Source organism: Sinohyriopsis cumingii, chromosome 5 (assembly GCF_028554795.1).
Source record: "Sinohyriopsis cumingii isolate HCF-2022 chromosome 5, ASM2855479v2, whole genome shotgun sequence".
NCBI classification, from domain to species: domain Eukaryota; kingdom Metazoa; phylum Mollusca; class Bivalvia; order Unionida; family Unionidae; genus Sinohyriopsis; species Sinohyriopsis cumingii.
Window position 1 is genome coordinate 127,929,143 of NC_142965.1, and position 23,425 is coordinate 127,952,567.

Here is a 23,425-nt window from a genome sequence, read left to right on the forward strand (position 1 = left end):
GCACGACCAGGCTTTGTATTCATTATCACAGAAAATAATATATTGTGTGGTGGATAAAGTTATCCACACACTCAAAATATATCTCACTTATATATGAATGCGATCACACAAATCTTATCAACGTACCTGTAACAAATTAAGACAGCAAAAATGTCTATTAAAGGAAAAAAACTGGAAAATTCACGGAGCGATCATCAAACGTGTTTTCCTTCTGATGTCATAACCGGAAGTCTACAGGCGGGGATACTTGCCACTATACTACCGAGGAGGTATGAATGGATGCAGTAAGCTTGTCCTTTAGTTTGTAAATTCATCGTTACCTCATGCTGATCAAGATGTGTGTCATGGCTTAGTAAACTTTTCTTGAAAAGTCATAGAAATACCAAGTGCCTTCTTATCTTGAAAATGATCGACAAAATAAATAAGTGATTAATGAATTCATTGATGACGATGATGTAATGATTTCAAATACAAATCAAATATCACATGAAATAGATCAGTCTTAATGTAATTTCCATTCATCGGTCACTATTGGTTAAAACTGTAAAGAATCACTTTTAAATACTTGAAATTCTTCTGTACCTGATAAAGACCAAATGTGTGCTGGTATAATAACGTTTGCTGAAATACATGCAGCTGTAAATGGGATGTCTCAAACTAAATGTCTTCTCTTTGCATGGATTGGTAGTAGAGTAATATTATATTTTGTTACTGTAAATGACTATTCAATAAATGTTACGTGAATGAAACCCATAGGACAAAGCAGAAAAGACAGAAGGAATACGAAAATTGTATAATAGCAGGAAGACGATCACGATCACCCGGGAAAGCAGTTGTAATTTTTGTTATCTACCACCCTTGCTGATCAAAATGTGTGCCAATCAACTGATTTCCAGTTAAACAGAGTATTTTCGATGTTAGAGTATGCATAAATTTGTACGAATGAGTGTGCGACGATACCTGGTTATGTGCATGGTCTTCTATTGTTATTTTGTGTATTATTTTTTTCGTTCTTATTTTGTTTTAAATATTTATGTACTTTAAATATTTTTTTTATTTTTTTTTATTTTTTTATTTTCATCATAGCCGATTACAAAATCTGAGGAGAACATGGCCGATGGGTCAGCCATGATCAGATGTGTTATCCTCCTTTAAGATAGTTTATTATTAGTTGATTTTTATTATTATTATTATTATTATTATTATTATACCTAAGACACAAATCCCAAACGATTAGCGCGATGTATTAATGCCAGTGCAGTAGTGCACGCACAGACACACACATATTGGGCGGCAGCTACCCATAAATCTTTAAGTCTATTCTTTCACTAGGTGTTTTTAATCTATTTAATCCAGATGGTGTATGAAGCCAAATCTGTTTGAATGTATGTATTTATATTTTAAGTTTATCTCAAATGATCATGTGTCCCTTCTCTCTCTCTCTCTCTCTCTCTCTCTCTCTCTCTCTCGGTTATAAGCTGAAAGGGAAACCAGAAACAGAGAGAGAGAGAGAGAGAGAGAGAGAGAGAGAGAGAATCAGGACATCTTCGCTGGCCGAAATTCCGATATGTCAACCCCATATATCCTTTACGGACGGAGCTGATATTTTTCCGCATTTTCCTAGCGACATCTATTGCATTTCACGTCTTGAATCCCTTAGTATGTAATGCCAAATCACCCATAGCGTCTAACAGTGGTGTATTATACATCGGCCGAAAATGGTGGAGGCAATTGACTTCAGAAAGGTTACTTTGTAAGTTTGACGTGGAAAGTATGACTACGTGCCAGATAGAAACTTCAGTAAAGGTATTTCTGCAAACACGTACTGGCAGTGAAAAATTGCTTATTTTTCAGTCCGTTCATGTTGTATTCTCCCCTTGTTTCGATCATGTAGGAAGAGTGTTGAAATTTGATCAATTTAATTTTGATTGGATGTGGTGGCTTGTCGCTGTATCTGATGAAATTCACAGAGCTGAAGCTCAGAAATATCTGCTCGATCCGCCAAGGTATCCGCCAAGGTGTAGTAGACGTTATCATATCGTATGATGGCTTGCGAAGATGAATTCGGGAATGATAAAGTTGGTTATGGTCAGTATGAATGGTAACTCATACATGACAATGCCTTCCTTGGGTAAGCGTAAAACTTCTTATTTTAAGTCTAAAGCTTTCTTAGTCTTTTAGATGGAAAATTTGAATTTCAGCAGTTTTAAATAGTTGCAAAAAGTTTAATATTGAACTTTTAGACTTCAAAGGTTTTGCTAAAAGTCTAAATTCACCAAGTTTAGGTTTAACATAGCTGACCACTTTTCTCACCATCCAAAAAGTTGCAGTTATTTGAAAGTTTGAGTGTTCTAACTTTCACTTTTTAGATTTTGGATAAACAAATAATAATAAAAATGCTAAAAGGCCTCAAGTTTTCGATATCATTTGGTTTGAAACGGAGCGCATGAATTCGATATTCCTCTCCTCAATTTAATATTCCCCTGTTCCTTTTATAAAACATTTTCAAATGCTGTATATTGACCCTGGTTCAGAGTATAGTCAATGAAAGGGAAGAATAAATATGGTAAATAAATAGGTAGAAATAAATAGAAAGTTTACAATAATCCGTCTAGAGAGAGTTTTATGATTTGTATGCTTATATTCAGTTTATGACATTGTACGTTATATGATGGAGTAGGTCGCATTTTTCACTGAAAGAGCAAACCTACAAGGTCATCCTTTCCATTTTCTATTTCTCCCGATTGCTACGAAGTATGGAGTGAATTGACGTTAATACTAATAGGAAGGGGCAAAAAAGGAGTTTTAGATGACAAGGGAAGCAAGTGATTCGTGCATATTCCTGATCACCAACGGTGCTATATAGCAAATAGGTACCAAAATTATTAGGTCTCCCCGGCGGGGAATTGAACCCCGGTCTCCCGCGTGACAGGCGGGGATACTTGCCACTATACTACCGAGGAGTTGCGAATGATATACAAGATTGTCCTATGTAAATGTTCTCTATAACTCCTATTGTACCTCGTAGGTATACGCGCTAAATATTTCATTGATACGCTGGATGGAAAGACCACATGCAAAGACTTAGTCTAAAATGGCCGATGTTTTGTTTCTTTCTGAATTTAAGGTAAACATGAATTTTGTGCAATTTATGTGATGTTTTATACTATTCTGCATAGTGGGCTGAGTTGGGTATATCTTTCGACTATCTGAAAATCATAATTAAAACGGCCGATTTAGTGTTGTATTCCTCTTCACATGGCCAGAGACAAGTAGAACATTAAGGACTTAGCCTGGTGGGATTTTCTATTATCAAGTAGGATACACAAGGAAAGGAGAAGGAAAGTATAACATGCTTCTAATTTAAAATGCAAAAGAAACACAAATTATGTCCACGTCAAAAAATTTCATAATGGCTGCGTTATCTATTACTCTGACCATATTCATTAATAGTATGCCTTTAAAAATTGTCAGTTTTGTAATTATTTAAAGAAAAAAAAATCAGGTGAAGTTTTTCCTAAAGGCATATGAGAGATGATATTTGGAATGGTACCATTTTGTATCGTAATGCCTCCTATAGGGAAGCTAGTGTTGCTCTTGAAGTGCGCAGATACAGCTGAAAAATCACGTGAAACGGGACTTTGCCGAAAAAGGTGCTACGAAACATCGTAAAGTAGAAACTTACATTATAAAGATCCATTTGAAAAATATTTTTGCGCCAATTATATTATATGAAAAGTCCTTGTTTCTTCCTAAGATGAATTACATGCTTAATCAAAAATACGAGTGATAGTGCTATCTTGGCAGGTTATTTCAATACAACAGTGAGCGGAATTGATTGACATAAAAAGACATCCCTACCGAGAATGTTGTTGTCCAAGAGCTGCATAATGTTATGGATGATTGGAATATTGTTCATCTTTCAAGATCACGAAATTCTGGTAGTTTGTCAGGTTCAAGGTGAAGTGGGACAGAGCAGGGTGTATTATTTTTTATTTCCTCCAAGTTGCATCCTTGTGTTTAAAATATTTATTTCATAGATGCACCATTTAGAGACCATTCCTTCCTATATCTTATATCAAAAACATGGAAAGTACAAACAGGGCATGGGTTATGAATATAAAATAATAATATCCGTTGTGAGAATGAATACGTACGATGGTAAAATATATTGTCACTGATGGAAAAGTGAAGAAAATGAATTTTAGTGAACCAGCTATTTGGTGGGATAATCTGAAGTATAAATAACTACCTTAACGCAGCTATATATTGCAAAGAGAAATACTGAAAGGTTTCGTGAATTGTATAGATTTCAAAACAAATTGAAATTTTTTCTTCTGAAAAACTGTGCTAGCTATCACTATAATCTACCACACTGCAGACATCGTACCGATATGACTAAAATTGTTAAAGATATGTTAACTACACACATATTGACAGAGAGACTCACAGCGTCTTGAAAAGGAGAGCTATACGAATGTGATGCTAAATTTCAGTTTCTAAAATTGCACGTTATACAGTGGACTAGTCCCCAATTTCTAGTAAAAGGACAAGCCAACTATATTCTCTTTGTCCTTTTCATTTATCTGTCTCTCTCGCTTGCATAGAATTAAGGAGTGAAATCAGATCAATGCTAAAAGAGAGGAAAACTACAAAATATTTTCGATGATATGGAAAGCAATTACTTCATGTATATTTCTGATCGCAACGGGTGTTAAATAATAAACGGATACCAAAATTATTAGGACTCCCCGGCGGGGAATTGAACCCCGGCCTCCCGCGTGACAGGCGGGGATACTTGCCACTATACTACCGAGGAGGTATGAATGGATGCAGTAAGCTTGTCCTTTAGTTTGTAAATTCATCGTTACCTCATGCTGATCAAGATGTGTGTCATGGCTTAGTAAACTTTTCTTGAAAAGCCATAGAAATACCAAGTGCCTTCTTATCTTGAAAATGATCGACAAAATAAATAAGTGATTAATGAATTCATTGATGACGATGATGTAATGATTTCAAATACAAATCAAATATCACATGAAATAGATCAGTCTTAATGTAATTTCCATTCATCGGTCACTATTGGTTAAAACTGTAAAGAATCACTTTTAAATACTTGAAATTCTTCTGTACCTGATAAAGACCAAATGTGTGCTGGTATAATAACGTTTGCTGAAATACATGCAGCTGTAAATGGGATGTCTCAAACTAAATGTCTTCTCTTTGCATGGATTGGTAGTAGAGTAGTATTATATTTTGTTACTGTAAATGACTATTCAATAAATGTTACGTGAATGAAACCCATAGGACAAAGCAGAAAAGACAGAAGGAATAGGAAAATTGTATAATAGCAGGAAGACGATCACGATCACCCGGGGAAGCAGTTGTAATTTTTGTTATCTACCACCCTTGCTGATCAAAATGTGTGCCAATCAACTGATTTCCAGTTAAACTGAGAGTATTTTCGATGTTAGAGTATGCATAAATTTGTACGAATGAGTGTGCGACGATACCTGGTTATGTGCATGGTCTTCTATTGTTATTTTGTGTATTATTTTTTTCGTTCTTATTTTGTTTTAAATATTTATGTACTTTAAATATTTTTTTATTTTTTTTTTATTTTTTTATTTTTATCATAGCCGATTACAAAATCTGAGGAGAACATGGCCGATGGGTCAGCCATGATCAGATGTGTTATCCTCCTTTAAGATAGTTTATTATTAGTTGATTTTTATTATTATTATTATTATTATTATTATACCTAAGACACAAATCCCAAACGATTAGCGCGATGTATTAATGCCAGTGCAGTAGTGCACGCACAGACACACACATATTGGGCGGCAGCTACCCATAAATCTTTAAGTCTATTCTTTCACTAGGTGTTTTTAATCTATTTAATCCAGATGGTGTATGAAGCCAAATCTGTTTGAATGTATGTATTTATATTTTAAGTTTATCTCAGATGATCATGTGTCCCTTCTCTCTCTCTCTCTCTCTCTCTCTCTCTCTCTCTCTCTCTCTCTCTCTCTCTGTTATAGGCTGAAAGGGAAACCAGAAACTGAGAGAGAGAGAGAGAGAGAGAGAGAAATCGAATCAGGACATCTTCGCTGGCCGAAATTCCGATATGTCAACCCCATATATCCTTTACGGACGGAGCTGATATTTTTCCGCATTTTCCTAGCGACATCTATTGCATTTCGCGTCTTGAATCCCTTAGTATGTAATGCCAACTCACCCATAGCGTCTAACAGTGGTGTATTATACATCGGCCGAAAATGGTGGAGGCAATTGACTTCAGAAAGGTTACTTTGTAAGTTTGACGTGGAAAGTATGACTACGTGCCAGATAGAAACTTCAGTAAAGGTATTTCTGCAAACACGTACTGGCAGTGAAAAATTGCTTATTTTTCAGTCCGTTCATGTTGTATTCTCCCCTTGTTTCGATCATGTAGGAAGAGTGTTGAAATTTGATCAATTTAATTTTGATTGGATGTGGTGGCTTGTCGCTGTATCTGATGAAATTCACAGAGCTGAAGCTCAGAAATATCTGCTCGATCCGCCAAGGTATCCGCCAAGGTGTAGTAGACGTTATCATATCGTATGATGGCTTGCGAAGATGAATTCGGGAATGATAAAGTTGGTTATGGTCAGTATGAATGGTAACTCATACATGACAATGCATTCCATGGGTAAGCGTAAATCTTCTTATTTTAAGTCTAAAGCTTTCTTAGTCTTTTAGATGGAAAATTTGAATTTCAGCAGTTTTAAATAGTTGCAAAAAGTTTAATATTGAACTTTTAGACTTCAAAGGTTTTGCTAAAAGTCTAAATTCACCAAGTTTAGGTTTAACATTGCTGACCACTTTTCTCACCATCCAAAAAGTTGCAGTTATTTGAAAGTTTGAGTGTTCTAACTTTCACTTTTTAGATTTTGGATAAACAAATAATAATAAAAATGCTAAAAGGCCTCAAGTTTTCGATATCATTTGGTTTGAAACGGAGCGCATGAATTCGATATTCCTCTCCTCAATTTAATATTCCCCTGTTCCTTTTATAAAACATTTTTCAAATGCTGTATATTGACCCTGGTTCAGAGTATAGTCAATGAAAGGGAAGAATAAATATGGTAAATAAATAGGTAGAAATAAATAGAAAGTTTACAATAATCCGTCTAGAGAGAGTTTTATGATTTGTATGCTTATATTCAGTTTATGACATTGTACGTTATATGATGGAGTAGGTCCCATTTTTCACTGAAAGAGCAAACCTACAAGGTCATACTTTCCATTTTCTATTTCTCCCGATTGCTACGAAGTATGGAGTGAATTGACGTTAATACTAATAGGAAGGGGCAAAAAAGGAGTTTTAGATGACAAGGGAAGCAAGTGATTCGTGCATATTCCTGATCACCAACGGTGCTATATAGCAAATAGGTACCAAAAATATTAGGTCTCCCCGGCGGGGAATTGAACCCCGGTCTCCCGCGTGACAGGCGGGGATACTTGCCACTATACTACCGAGGAGTTGCGAATGATATACAAGATTGTCCTATGTAAATGTTCTCTATAACTCCTATTGTACCTCGTAGGTATACGCGCTAAATATTTCATTGATACGCTGGATGGAAAGACCACATGCAAAGACTTAGTCTAAAATGGCCGATGTTTTGTTTCTGTCTGAATTTAAGGTAAACATGAATTTTGTGCAATTTATGTGATGTTTTATACTATTCTGCATAGTGGGCTGAGTTGGGTATATCTTTCGACTATCTGAAAATCATAATTAAAACGGCCGATTTAGTGTTGTATTCCTCTTCACATGGCCAGAGACAAGTAGAACATTAAGGACTTAGCCTGGTGGGATTTTCTATTATCAAGTAGGATACACAAGGAAAGGAGAAGGAAAGTATAACATGCGTCTAATTTAAAATGCAAAAGAAACACAAATTATGTCCACGTCAAAAAATTTCATAATGGCTGCGTTATCTATTACTCTGACCATATTCATTAATAGTATGCCTTTAAAAATTGTCAGTTTTGTAATTATTTAAAGAAAAAGAATCAGGTGAAGTTTTTCCTAAAGGCATATGAGAGATGATATTTGGAATGGTACCATTTTGTATCGTAATGCCTCCTATAGGGAAGCTAGTGTTGCTCTTGAAGTGCGCAGATACAGCTGAAAAATCACGTGAAACGGGACTTTGCCGAAAAAGGTGCTACGAAACATCGTAAAGTAGAAACTTACATTATAAAGATCCATTTGAAAAATATTTTTGCGCCAATTATATTATATGAAAAGTCCTTGTTTCTTCCTAAGATGAATTGCATGCTTAATCAATAATACGAGTGATAGTGCTATCTTGGCAGGTTATTTCAATACAACAGTGAGCGGAATTGATTGACATAAAAAGACATCCCTACCGAGAATGTTGTTGTCCAAGAGCTGCATAATGTTATGGATGATTGGAATATTGTTCATCTTTGAAGATCACGAAATTCTGGTAGTTTGTCAGGTTCAAGGTGAAGTGGGACAGAGCAGGGTGTATTATTTTTTATTTCCTCCAAGTTGCATCCTTGTGTTTAAAATATTTATTTCATAGATGCACCATTTAGAGACCATTCCTTCGTATATCTTATATCAAATACATGGAAAGTACAAACAGGGCATGGGTTATGAATATAAAATAATAATATCCGTTGTGAGAATGAATACGTACGATGGTAAAATATATTGTCACTGATGGAAAAGTGAAGAAAATGAATTTTAGTGAACCAGCTATTTGGTGGGATAATCTGAAGTATAAATAACTACCTTAACGCAGCTATATATTGCAAAGAGAAATACTGAAAGGTTTCGTGAATTGTATAGATTTCAAAACAAATTGGAATTTTTTCTTCTGAAAAACTGTGCTAGCTATCACTATAATCTACCACACTGCAGACATCGTACCGATATGACTAAAATTGTTAAAGATATGTTAACTACACACATATTGACAGAGAGACTCACAGCGTCTTGAAAAGGAGAGCTATACGAATGTGATGCTAAATTTCAGTTTCTAAAATTGCACGTTATACAGTGGACTAGTCCCCAATTTCTAGTAAAAGGACAAGCCAACTATATTCTCTTTGTCCTTTTCATTTATCTGTCTCTCTCGCTTGCATAGAATTAAGGAGTGAAATCAGATCAATGCTAAAAGAGAGGAAAACTACAAAATATTTTCGATGATATGGAAAGCAATTACTTCATGTATATTTCTGATCGCAACGGGTGTTAAATAATAAACGGATACCAAAATTATTAGGACTCCCCGGCGGGGAATTGAACCCCGGTCTCCCGCGTGACAGGCGGGGAGACTTTTTTTTTTTTCTTTCTTTATTTAAAAAACGCTTTGTACAGTATATAAGTTAAAAATATACAGTCAGTATGTACATAGTAGTTTGTAATGGTATATTACAAAATAATGGTTCTACAATAGTATTTTGTAATGCTATATTACAAAACAATGATTCTACAATAGTATTTTGTTAAGCTATATTACAGAACAATGATTCTAAAATTTTATTTTGTAATGCTATAGTACAAAACAATGATTCTACAAAGTAATAAACACTTTATCCTCTTCTATTCTCATTAAAGGATTATCTTTTACAAAATACTTCGTAATCAAAGTCTGATTTTTGTCTTTGTAATGTTGATACGCATGTAATATATATTTTTTAGTCAAATATTGGAACAATCTTTCTATGTCTATTTGTTTCCCTAATAAAGACATAATGTTTCTTCTTTTGTAAATGCACAATCGAGCAATGCTCAGAATGTAGTTCAAAAAATAACTATTTACTGATTTTGTTTCTTTGTTATATCCTATCATGAGCATTTTGTTCAAAAGAAGTGCTATTGAGAACACCAACTCTACAATTTTTAAAAAGAATCTCAACTATATATACAATATAATTCTTAAAAGAGCTTAATTCAGGACATTTCAAAAACATGTGAAATAAATCTTCTGTTTCCAACTGGCACACTGGACATAAGTCATTATCAATTTTGCCATAGTATTTTAGTCTCTCTTTTGTAAATATTCGATTGTGCATTATTCTGTAATCCAAATCTATACAATCTGGGGTCTTGAAAGGTAGGTGTATCAATTTCCAGTATTTATGCTTTTCCAAACTAAATATCTTACTCCAAAAGGAAACAGAAGCTGGTTCTTGAAAAATCAACGTACATAAAAGCTTGTAAAATAGTTGTGTTGTACATAAACAGAGGTCATATAATTTTGTATCAACTCTGAGAAACATATTATTTCTCCCATTGGTTACAGTGGGTTTTGACTCTGTTGCAACAATATTTCTCCAGCCTAATGGTATACTTTCTATTATGCAATTATAGTCTTTTTTTATCTTATCTGTTTTGATCTCAGAATTTGATTTGTATATCATTTCTTGAATAGCTCTATAAGGTAGTATTCCAGGTACAAATTCATATGTAATATCCTGAACACGAACAATTCCTGCTTCTATAAATTCTGCGAAAAACAACGTTTTACCAGCACATGTAATATTAGGATTTAAAAAGAGAGGTTGTTCAAAAACATTCCTCACATCAATATTTGTATCGATATTATTTCTAAGTTTTTCCCATGCATGAAACATTTCTCTGTAAAATATAGGTAGGGTATTCAATTGTTGCTTATTTAAAGACATGAGAAACAACTCTTTGGTCAACCTCATGTTCAGGACAGTAGATAAAAAGTGATCAAAGGTATTTTTCCACATAGCATGGCAATTCACATCAAAGTATCTTTTTAAAAATTTTAGTCTGAATGCATACATTTTCATCTTTATATCAGTTAACTGTAGTCCGCCATTTCGCTTATCACCAATTATTGTATAATAGTGAACCAAATGGGACTTTCCTGACCAGATAAATCTGAGAAATAATTGCTTCAATTCATCAGCAATCATATCAGGAAGAGGCTGAACTGACACTATGTACAATACTCTAGAAACTAATAAGTTATTAACAACTGTTACTTTTCCTTGTATTGTCAAAAATCTCTGTGACCACAGTTGCAATAAGTTTTTAATTTTAGACAATCTATCATTCCAGTTCAGTTGCTCACATAACTTTGCACATTTTCCAACATAAGCTCCCAAAATTAAGATGACTTGATCACACATTTGAATTTGTAATTGTTTGCAATAATCATCAGTAAGTTTACCAGATCCAATACACAGAAGTTCTGTCTTTTCCTTGTTCACCTTTGCACCAGATCCTTTACAATACAAGTCAAGTACATTAAAAGATTGATTAATGGATTGTGTGTCCGCTAATGTCAAGGTTGTATCATCTGCATGTTGAAAAACTTTACTTGTATTACTAGACAGTGGGAGTGGAATACCTTTGATAGTGGAATTTGCTTTGATAGCGAGTCCTAAGGGTTCTGCTGCTAATACATATAACATTGCTGATATAGGACAACCTTGTCTGACTGAATTTTTAATTAAAAAGGGTTTCGTTAGATGACCATTGCATTTAACACTACTTTTAATTTCATTATAAAATATCTTTATCCACTGAATAAAATTGTCACCAAAACCGAACTTTCGTAAAACAGAAATCAGATATGAGTGGCAAACTCTGTCAAACGCTTTTTCTTGATCAATTTTTAAGATATATCCCTCAAGATTGTCTCTCTCAACCATATCTATAATATCTCTTACAGTGACTATAGTATCAGCAATATCTCTCCCAACTATACAACATGTCTGAGTTTGAGAAATAATTTTGGGTAATACCATTTTTAAACGTGTAGACAAAATCCTTGCCAAAATTTTATAATCTACATTAAGTAAACTGATAGGACGCCAATTTTGCAATCTTCTATTATCCCCCTTATTTTTATAAATAAGTGATATAACCCCAAATCTCATTGATCTCGACATAATATTGTCATTCTTAACACTCTGAAAGATGTGCAACAGAATATCATATATACAATCATAAAATTTACAATACCACTCTACTGTCAATCCGTCCGGGCCGGGGCTTTTATTTTTAGCCATCCCTTTTATAGCTGTATGTATTTCATCAACTGTTATTATGGCATCACACATATCTTTATCCTCATCAGATACAGAACAGTTTACAAAATTTAAAAGTGAATCAGTACAATTATCATCAACAGTTACCGAAGAATATAAATGACTATAAAACTGATGTATTTCATCTAAGATCCCGCTTGTATTTGAAATAATTACACCATCATCATCAATCAATTCATTGATTACATTTTTGTTGTGTCGATATTTCTCAAGATTTAGAAAGTATTTAGTATTTCTATCGCTTTCAATTGCCCATTTCGACTTAGATCTCAAAATAGCACCCCGACAAAATTCAGTTTCATAGTCACTTAGCTGATGTTTTAGTTCTTCATATTTGTAATGTCATATGATTCTTTATTTGCGACTTTTTCTGAAAATGATTTTAATTTATTTTGCAATGTAAAGTATTCTTGTAATCTTTCCTTATTTCTTCTTGTACAGTATACTTGAGAAAATTTTTTAATTTTGTATTTTACATTATCCCACCAAATGAGTGGTTCCCTGAAATACATTTCGTCAGTTTTTCCTTCGGTAAGAATTGATTTCACTCTTTGTACATATTTTTCCTCAAAAAGAACATTGTTGTTTAGTATCCATAATCCGGGCCCTGTTTCCACTTTGCAGGTATTTAGTTTAAGGTATACAAAAGAATGATCACTAAAGGATGTATCTGCATAATAAATATTTGCACATTGGAATGCAGTTTTGAGGAAATCAAAAAATAATCTATTCTACTCTGCTTCATTTCGCCTAGTACAACTTGTTTTCTGGAGAAACTACGAGTACTAGGATTTCGTGATCTCCATAAATCGGTAATATTCCTATCATGAATAATTTTATAAAGTTCACGCACTGCTACATCATCAATATGTAAGGCTTTGTTATGTCGATCAATACCGGCTAAAGTTGTATTAAAATCACCAGCCAGGATAGTGCTATCACTAGTACTGTTATGTAAATATGTATTTAGCTTCATGAAAAAGTTAAACCTTTCCTTCACAACATTTGGAGCATAAATATTGATTAAATCAATCACTTTATCATCAATAGCTATTTTAAGATGTAAAATCCTACCCTTTTCAATAATTTCTTGTGTCACCTGATTTCTCAATTCTCTCACTACTAAAACAGCAACACCTGCCCTCCTATTGTCTGCATTACTATAAAATATGTCACCATTCCAAATCTCATTTTCTCTAACACTTTCAACAAACTCATCATCCCAAAAGGTTTCTTGCAATAATAAAATATGGCCTCTTTTCTCTTTAAATATTTCTAAAACAGACTTTAGTTTATTCAAATTACGCAAGCCATTTACATTTAGAGATACAATATTTAAAGCCATGATTATGATGAGTGTATTGAAAGTATTAAAAAATGTTGAGTGTTTGATCATTTCATAATAGGTGTTCGTCGCATGTTATTCAATTTCATGTTAGGTACTGGATTAAACCTTCTCCTTCTCCTTTGTACTACTTTGAAATTTTCGATATTAGTACCGTTTTCTTGACATGTACGTGATTCGTTTGATCTTTCAACAACGTCTGCAGCCATCTTCCTGTCATCATCTGAATCTGTCCCCGATCCATCTCCAATTGTATGATTGTTGTTTACTTCCTCTATTTCTACATTGGTCATATCAACTCCACTTCTTTCTTTTTCTTCCCCACTTTCTCCACTCTCATTATCTTTTTTTGCATTCTCAATTTCTTCTTTATCATCTTCGTCACTCGGTAACTCCAATATGTCTTCCCTCGTATCATCATCAACTTGCGAATGAATGCCTGCAATGGCCTCTCTGTAACACATACATGTTTGCGCCTCTTTGTGGCATTTGTCGCATATCCTGCATGTACACATAAGAGGAAAACTTCCACAACTATCACATCTTTGCCTTGTGCAATTTTTTGCTACATGGCCTTGCTCCCCACACTTGTAGCATACAAAATCAGGGCAGTCTTTTATAACATGTCCCGGATCTAGACATCTAGAACATACCTTAACTTGATTATCATGTAATACTCTAAAGTATTGCTGTCCATTAACAGTCTGAAATTTCAGACTGTAAGGCAAGGATTTTACCTGCTGTGGAAATTTACATTTTACATAACGAGTCCCATCAGCCACACTAGTTCCAGGATAATATCTGCGTTGAATGGGAGAAAGAAGTTCTACTCCGTATTCACCGAGCTTCATACTTATATCATCATCGTTGATGTATGCTGGTAAATGAAGAATTGACACTATAATAGTGTCTGAATATAATAGAGTACAATCAAAGTGTTCACTTCCAATATCAATTCCACACAAGGTATTATATGCTACTTCCTTGCTCGGTAGTGTGACCTCATACAAATTTGCACCTTTGGGCACAACTGCATAGACCGACATATCTCCGGTTAATTCTTCTACACTTCTAACAATATCACTTGCCTTTATTTTCTTCACATCCTTTACATCAATCACCACGGTACATTCTTTCCCAAAACGACGAGAAGCTCCTGTCTGTCTATCAATGTTACTCGACATGCCATTCTTATTGTTAGCTATTCCACTGGTGTCATTAGAGTGTGAGTCAGCTCCTTGTGCTGCACGTGCAGCACGACCAGGCTTTGTATTCATTATCACAGAAAATAATATATTGTGTGGTGGATAAAGTTATCCACACACTCAAAATATATCTCACTTATATATGAATGCGATCACACAAATCTTATCAACGTACCTGTAACAAATTAAAACAGCAAAAATGTCTATTAAAGGAAAAAAACTGGAAAATTCACGGAGCGATCATCAAACGTGTTTTCCTTCTGATGTCATAACCGGAAGTCTACAGGCGGGGATACTTGCCACTATACTACCGAGGAGGTATGAATGGATGCAGTAAGCTTGTCCTTTAGTTTGTAAATTCATTGTTACCTCATGCTGATCAAGATGTGTGTGATGGCTTAGTAAACTTTTCTTGAAAAGCCATAGAAATACCAAGTGCCTTCTTATCTTGAAAATGATCGACAAAATAAATAAGTGATTAATGAATTCATTGATGACGATGATGTAATGATTTCAAATACAAATCAAATATCACATGAAATAGATCAGTCTTAATGTAATTTCCATTCATCGGTCACTATTGGTTAAAACTGTAAAGAATCACTTTTAAATACTTGAAATTCTTCTGTACCTGATAAAGACCAAATGTGTGCTGGTATAATAACGTTTGCTGAAATACATGCAGCTGTAAATGGGATGTCTCAAACTAAATGTCTTCTCTTTGCATGGATTGGTAGTAGAGTAGTATTATATTTTGTTACTGTAAATGACTATTCAATAAATGTTACGTGAATGAAACCCATAGGACAAAGCAGAAAAGACAGAAGGAATAGGAAAATTGTATAATAGCAGGAAGACGATCACGATCACCCGGGGAAGCAGTTGTAATTTTTGTTATCTACCACCCTTGCTGATCAAAATGTGTGCCAATCAACTGATTTCCAGTTAAACTGAGAGTATTTTCGATGTTAGAGTATGCATAAATTTGTACGAATGAGTGTGCGACGATACCTGGTTATGTGCATGGTCTTCTATTGTTATTTTGTGTATTATTTTTTTCGTTCTTATTTTGTTTTAAATATTTATGTACTTTAAATATTTTTTTTATTTTTTTTTTATTTTTTTATTTTTATCATAGCCGATTACAAAATCTGAGGAGAACATGGCCGATGGGTCAGCCATGATCAGATGTGTTATCCTCCTTTAAGATAGTTTATTATTAGTTGATTTTTATTATTATTATTATTATTATTATTATACCTAAGACACAAAACCCAAACGATTAGCGCGATGTATTAATGCCAGTGCAGTAGTGCACGCACAGACACACACATATTGGGCGGCAGCTACCCATAAATCTTTAAGTCTATTCTTTCACTAGGTGTTTTTAATCTATTTAATCCAGATGGTGTATGAAGCCAAATCTGTTTGAATGTATGTATTTATATTTTAAGTTTATCTCAGATGATCATGTGTCCCTTCTCTCTCTCTCTCTCTCTCTCTCTCTCTCTCTCTCTCTCTCTCTCGGTTATAAGCTGAAAGGGAAACCAGAAACTGAGAGAGAGAGAGAGAGAGAGAGAGAATCAGGACATCTTCGCTGGCCGAAATTCCGATATGTCAACCCCATATATCCTTTACGGACGGAGCTGATATTTTTCCGCATTTTCCTAGCGACATCTATTGCATTTCGCGTCTTGAATCCCTTAGTATGTAATGCCAACTCACCCATAGCGTCTAACAGTGGTGTATTATACATCGGCCGAAAATGGTGGAGGCAATTGACTTCAGAAAGGTTACTTTGTAAGTTTGACGTGGAAAGTATGACTACGTGCCAGATAGAAACTTCAGTAAAGGTATTTTTGCAAACACGTACTGGCAGTGAAAAATTGCTTATTTTTCAGTCCGTTCATGTTGTATTCTCCCCTTGTTTCGATCATGTAGGAAGAGTGTTGAAATTTGATCAATTTAATTTTGATTGGATGTGGTGGTTTGTCGCTGTATCTGATGAAATTCACAGAGCTGAAGCTCAGAAATATCTGCTCGATCCGCCAAGGTATCCGCCAAGGTGTAGTAGACGTTATCATATCGTATGATGGCTTGCGAAGATGAATTCGGGAATGATAAAGTTGGTTATGGTCAGTATGAATGGTAACTCATACATGACAATGCATTCCATGGGTAAGCGTAAAACTTCTTATTTTAAGTCTAAAGCTTTCTTAGTCTTTTAGATGGAAAATTTGAATTTCAGCAGTTTTAAATAGTTGCAAAAAGTTTAATATTGAACTTTTAGACTTCAAAGGTTTTGCTAAAAGTCTAAATTCACCAAGTTTAGGTTTAACATAGCTGACCACTTTTCTCACCATCCAAAAAGTTGCAGTTATTTGAAAGTTTGAGTGTTCTAACTTTCACTTTTTAGATTTTGGATAAACAAATAATAATAAAAATGCTAAAAGGCCTCAAGTTTTCGATATCATTTGGTTTGAAACGGAGCGCATGAATTCGATATTCCTCTCCTCAATTTAATATTGCCCTGTTCCTTTTATAAAACATTTTTCAAATGCTGTATATTGACCCTGGTTCAGAGTATAGTCAATGAAAGGGAAGAATAAATATGGTAAATAAATAGGTAGAAATAAATAGAAAGTTTACAATAATCCGTCTAGAGAGAGTTTTATGATTTGTATGCTTATATTCAGTTTATGACATTGTACGTTATATGATGGAGTAGGTCCCATTTTTCACTGAAAGAGCAAACCTACAAGGTCATCCTTTCCATTTTCTATTTCTCCCGATTGCTACGAAGTATGGAGTGAATTGACGTTAATACTAATAGGAAGGGGCAAAAAAGGAGTTTTAGATGACAAGGGAAGCAAGTGATTCGTGCATATTCCTGATCACCAACGGTGCTATATAGCAAATAGGTACCAAAAATATTAGGTCTCCCCGGCGGGGAATTGAACCCCGGTCTCCCGCGTGACAGGCGGGGATACTTGCCACTATACTACCGAGGAGTTGCGAATGATATACAAGATTGTCCTATGTAAATGTTCTCTATAACTCCTATTGTACCTCGTAGGTATACGCGCTAAATATTTCATTGATACGCTGGATGGAAAGACCACATGCAAAGACTTAGTCTAAAATGGCCGATGTTTTGTTTCTGTCTGAATTTAAGGTAAACATGAATTTTGTGCAATTTATGTGATGTTTTATACTATTCTGCATAGTGGGCTGAGTTGGGTATATCTTTCGACTATCTGAAAATCATAATTAAAACGGCCGATTTAGTGTTGTATTCCTCTTCACATGGCCAGAGACAAGTAGAACATTAAGGACTTAGCCTGGTGGGATTTTCTATTATCAAGTAGGATACACAAGGAAAGGAGAAGGAAAGTATAACATGCGTCTAATTTAAAATGCAAAAGAAACACAAATTATGTCCACGTCAAAAAATTTCATAATGGCTGCGTTATCTATTACTCTGACCATATTCATTAATAGTATGCCTTTAAAAATTGTCAGTTTTGTAATTATTTAAAGAAAAAGAATCAGGTGAAGTTTTTCCTAAAGGCATATGAGAGATGATATTTGGAATGGTACCATTTTGTATCGTAATGCCTCCTATAGGGAAGCTAGTGTTGCTCTTGAAGTGCGCAGATACAGCTGAAAAATCACGTGAAACGGGACTTTGCCGAAAAAGGTGCTACGAAACATCGTAAAGTAGAAACTTACATTATAAAGATCCATTTGAAAAATATTTTTGCGCCAATTATATTATATGAAAAGTCCTTGTTTCTTCCTAAGATGAATTGCATGCTTAATCAATAATACGAGTGATAGTGCTATCTTGGCAGGGTATTTCAATACAACATTGACCGGAATTGATTGACATAAAAAGACATCCCTACCGAGAATGTTGTTGTCCAAGAGCTGCATAATGTTATGGATGATTGGAATATTGTTCATCTTTCAAGATCACGAAATTCTGGTAGTTTGTCAGGTTCAAGGTGAAGTGGGACAGAGCAGGGTGTATTATTTTTTATTTCCTCCAAGTTGCATCTTTGTGTTTAAAATATTTATTTCATAGATGCACCATTTAGAGACCATTCCTTCGTATATCTTATATCAAATACATGGAAAGTACAAACAGGGCATGGGTTATGAATATAAAATAATAATATCCATTGTGAGAATGAATACGTACGATGGTAAAATATATTGTCACTGATGGAAAAGTGAAGAAAATGAATTTTAGTGAACCAGCTATTTGGTGGGATAATCTGAAGTATAAATAACTACCTTAACGCAGCTATATATTGCAAAGAGAAATACTGAAAGGTTTCGTGAATTGTATAGATTTCAAAACAAATTGAAATTTTTTCTTCTGAAAAACTGTGCTAGCTATCACTATAATCTACCACACTGCAGACATCGTACCGATATGACTAAAATTGTTAAAGATATGTTAACTACACACATATTGACAGAGAGACTCACAGCGTCTTGAAAAGGAGAGCTATACGAATGTGATGCTAAATTTCAGTTTCTAAAATTGCACGTTATACAGTGGACTAGTCCCCAATTTCTAGTAAAAGGACAAGCCAACTATATTCTCTTTGTCCTTTTCATTTATCTGTCTCTCTCGCTTGCATAGAATTAAGGAGTGAAATCAGATCAATGCTAAAAGAGAGGAAAACTACAAAATATTTTCGATGATATGGAAAGCAATTACTTCATGTATATTTCTGATCGCAACGGGTGTTAAATAATAAACGGATACCAAAATTATTAGGACTCCCCGGCGGGGAATTGAACCCCGGTCACCCGCGTGACAGGCGGGGATACTTGCCGTATCTTATGAAATTCACAGAGCTGAAGCTCAGAAAGATCTGCTCGATCCTCCAAGGTGTAGAAGGCGTTATCATATCGTATGATGGCTTGATTTCCAGTAAATCTGAGGGAATTTTCGATGTTATAATATTCATAAATTTGTACGAATGAGCATGCGACGATATCTGGTTAAGCGAATGCTCTTCTATTGTTATTTTGTGTATTTTTTTTTCGTTCTAATTTTGTTTTAAATATTTATTTATTTTAAATATTTTTTAAAAAATTTTATTTTTTATTTTTAACATAGCCGATTATAAAAACTTAGGACAACATAGCAGCCATGATCAAATGTGTTATCCTCGTTAAAGATAGTTTATTATTATTATTATTATTATTATTATACCTAAGACACAAATCCCAAACGATTAGCTCGATGTATTAATGCCAGTGCAGTACTGCACACACAGACACACACATATTGGAAGGCAGCTACCCATAAATCTTTAAGTCTATTCTTACACTATGTGTTATTAATCTATTTAATGCAGATGATGTAGGAAGCCAAATCTGTCTGTCTGAATGTGTGTGTTTGTATTTTAAGTGTATTTTAAGTCTATCTCAAAGGAACATATGTCTCTTCTCTCTCTCTCTCTCTCTCTCTCTCTCTCTCTTGTGGTAAAACTGACATAGAGACCGGCCTACAGGCAGACAGACAGACAGAGAATTAAAATGATTGCTATGGTCAATAGGAATGGTAACTCAAGCATGATAGTGAAATCGATGGAGTCACGAGTTTTTTTTAGTCTGTTAGAACTTTGCTCAAAGATCCAAATTTTGAATTTCAACAAGATTTGTTAGTTTTTGTTAAATTATTAAATTTCCCCAATTTAGAGCTAAAATAGTTTACAATTTGGAAGTTTTAGTATTTGACCTTATAAATTCTAGGTTTTGGATCAAAAATCGAAAGTTTGAAACGCATCACTTTGTCGACAGCTTCTCGCTTTAGACGGAGCGTTTCATTTTTCTCCAATTTTGTTTTATCTCATTTTATAAATGCTTTGTTCTGGCATTGGTTTCATCTATGGGGTGTAAAAAGAATGAATAAATAGATAAATAACTAGAAATAAATCCGAAATTTACCCTTATCTTGAAATAGATAGTTCGTTGTATTTTATTTTCAGCTAATATTCCTCGTTATGGAGTGGACTAGGCCGAATTTTCCACTAAAAAAGGCAAACGAGCATCATTCTCTTTAACCTTTTCTTTTTATATTATTTTTATTTGTCTTTGTCCCGCTTGCAGAAACTGAAGGGTCGAATTCATTCATATTAATGCTATAAAAAAAAAATTTTAAAATTGAGAAAAGGCTTAGATAATATGCAAAGCAATAGTGTAAATGTGTGATCGCAATGGGCGTTAAGATAAAACATGGAGAAGAAGAAAAAAAAAAAAAAAGTGTTCTCCCCGGCGGGGAATTGAACCCCGGTCTCCCGCGTGACAGGCGGGGATACTTGCCACTATACTACCGAGGAGTGACATTAACTTAAGCTAATATTATTCTATTTAAATATTCAATAAAGCCTAGTGTATCTCTGAAATGTTTTATTTAATTCCTATAATATTAAGTAGTATTTATCTAATGATATAACGTACTGCACAGTGCGCTGAGCATGGTATGTCATCTAAACATGAAAATAATTATTAACACGCGGATTTAATGTTTATTTTTCCTCAGTTGGCCTGCGATAATCACAACTTGAACTATAGTAAATGTATTACATGTCAATTGTAGGCAACGATACGAGACCCTGTGGACTTGACTTGGACACAGAAGGAAGTAAATAACATACGAGTCTACTAGAGCGGGTCCAGAAATATTGTTATGGGGGAGGGTGGAGTCATAAACAAGTAGGCGGTGGGTCTGTTAAATGGAATGATCTCTTTTGATCGCCCAGAGGCTGAACCCACAGTGGTTCCTACATTTTAACTTGACCTACATTTGAAGCCTTTCGTGTAAGTCAGGTAGGGGCAAAATTTGGCAAGCGGACCTGATCCGGGCCGTGACCTAGTTTTGTCAGTTAATTTACATCATTTATATGGCCCTCGCTCTGGTGAAAATTGCAGGGAATATGTTCAAACTGTTGATATTAGGTTAATAGAGCGCCGGCTTGCTCCGCTGACACGTATATGGTCATGTTAGTACCCCGTCCACGTGGTAGGAGTAAGGCTACTACTACTAATAGTACTAGGGAACGCGCTGAAGTGTGGTGTCAGATGTGGGTTTTTTTTGTCGATAATGATCAAATCAGGATACTTTTTAAAATGCGGTGGTCCAATTAGTCCGGAGATTTTTTTTTTTTATACGAAGAAATAAATATTGTTTAGAAAGAAAATTGACGAAATATTTTTAATATTTTTCAGGATTTATAAATACCAGGAAGGCACATTTACCGTTGTCCAGCTCAAATTACTTTTTGTGTTATCATGCTTATGTTGTTGTTGTTTTGTTTTTTGTTGTTCATAAATAACTGCCAATACATCCGTGATGCAGTCATATGCCATGAATTTCAAAATAGTGCCATTGCTCAGTATGATTTTTGTTTTGCACCAACAAGAGAGGACTTTTTTCCCCTGTTGGAAACATCATGTTTATGCGACTTTTGTTTGGAAAAGTAACTGCAGCAATATTTTCAAAATGGCAGCCATTGCGGCCATTCTAAAGGTCATACCAACATTTTTATTTGTTATGATCAAATTAAATTCTTCAAATCAACGTGTGGCTGGCAATCAATCATGGTGAGTGTTGTGCTGTGATGTCATATTAGTCCCAAATGAAAAAGATACCTATGTGACAGCCAATATGCCCACCATATTAGCCATCTTGAAATAATTAAATACTGTATATGAACTTCTGAGAGAGTGACAGGTGTGAGGTGAAGTTTCTTTTGTTTTATTTTGCATTTACAATATGCACAGAGGAGAGAATGTTGGTACACCTTTATGTTACTTACATGAACTGGATATATCTTTTGATATTTTGCTTGTGGAAAATGTGCTTGCTCTAACTGCAAAACTAACCAAAACGAATGTTCCGTGTGCTCGAAAAAACTCATCCTGAATTAGTTTTAAGTACAGTATCTTAATCAGTTATTAAAACAGAGAAAATTAATTTTACCAGACTTGACAATACCAGCTTCTAAAAGTGCAACGAATGAACTAGCAAATATATAAAATGTAATTTAAAAAAAAATACAATTTACCTGTTAAGTCCAGTGGGTGTCGTTTTGAAGGTCTTATTGTGACTTCTTATGATGTCCAGTTGGCGCAAAACGAACAAGTTGTCAAAATAACACCAAATATGGTCGCCAAGACAGCAGACTTCGAATCACTACCGTTGCCAGACAGAAAATTGTAAACCAAGGGGTTTTCGCCATAAAGTACCGTATAGTGTCTTTTCGGTCCTAAATAAAAGCGAAGCGGATCCGATAGTCATTACTGTAATGCTCTTATCCCCCCCCCCCCATCAACATGGTATGATAGTGCTCTTAAATCCTATAAAACCAGACCTGACATCCTGAATGGATTGCCATATTGATATGGGATTGTCACACTGCCATAATGACATGCAATTGCCATATTGACATGATTTTTCAACAAATGCTTCCTATGTACCCTGTAATAAAGAAAATTCTACATTTCGTACATCCACTATGGTTGCCATGACAGCCAACTTGAAACTTTTCTTAAACTCTACACTTGAATATATTGCATTTTTGCCAAATAACTTCGAATGATTTCTAGCTGTCATACATGAAGATGGTGCCACGCTTACGTTTAATATCACCGGACTAATGGTATATTTAAAAATAATGTTATAGCCCTCAACACATGTCACTTAAAAACAAAGAGTCTTAGCTTGAATACCTTTATGTTA

The 23,425-nt window shown here is 34.6% G+C and overlaps 5 non-coding genes across 5 annotated transcripts; all 5 read right to left on the reverse strand.

The window, feature by feature from the left end:
• Positions 1–2,891: 2,891 nt before the first annotated feature.
• Positions 2,892–2,963, reverse strand: Trnad-guc (transfer RNA aspartic acid (anticodon GUC)). Its single transcript has one exon. It is a non-coding gene; the product is annotated as a tRNA-Asp (tRNA).
• A 1,784-nt stretch (positions 2,964–4,747) lies between these two features.
• Trnad-guc (transfer RNA aspartic acid (anticodon GUC)) lies at positions 4,748–4,819 on the reverse strand. Its single transcript has one exon. It is a non-coding gene; the product is annotated as a tRNA-Asp (tRNA).
• A 2,633-nt stretch (positions 4,820–7,452) lies between these two features.
• Trnad-guc (transfer RNA aspartic acid (anticodon GUC)) lies at positions 7,453–7,524 on the reverse strand. Its single transcript has one exon. It is a non-coding gene; the product is annotated as a tRNA-Asp (tRNA).
• Positions 7,525–17,600: 10,076 nt separating this feature from the next.
• Trnad-guc (transfer RNA aspartic acid (anticodon GUC)) lies at positions 17,601–17,672 on the reverse strand. The gene has a single exon. It is a non-coding gene; the product is annotated as a tRNA-Asp (tRNA).
• Positions 17,673–20,951: 3,279 nt separating this feature from the next.
• On the reverse strand, positions 20,952–21,023 carry Trnad-guc (transfer RNA aspartic acid (anticodon GUC)). Its single transcript has one exon. It is a non-coding gene; the product is annotated as a tRNA-Asp (tRNA).
• Between the last annotated feature and the right edge of the window lie 2,402 nt (positions 21,024–23,425).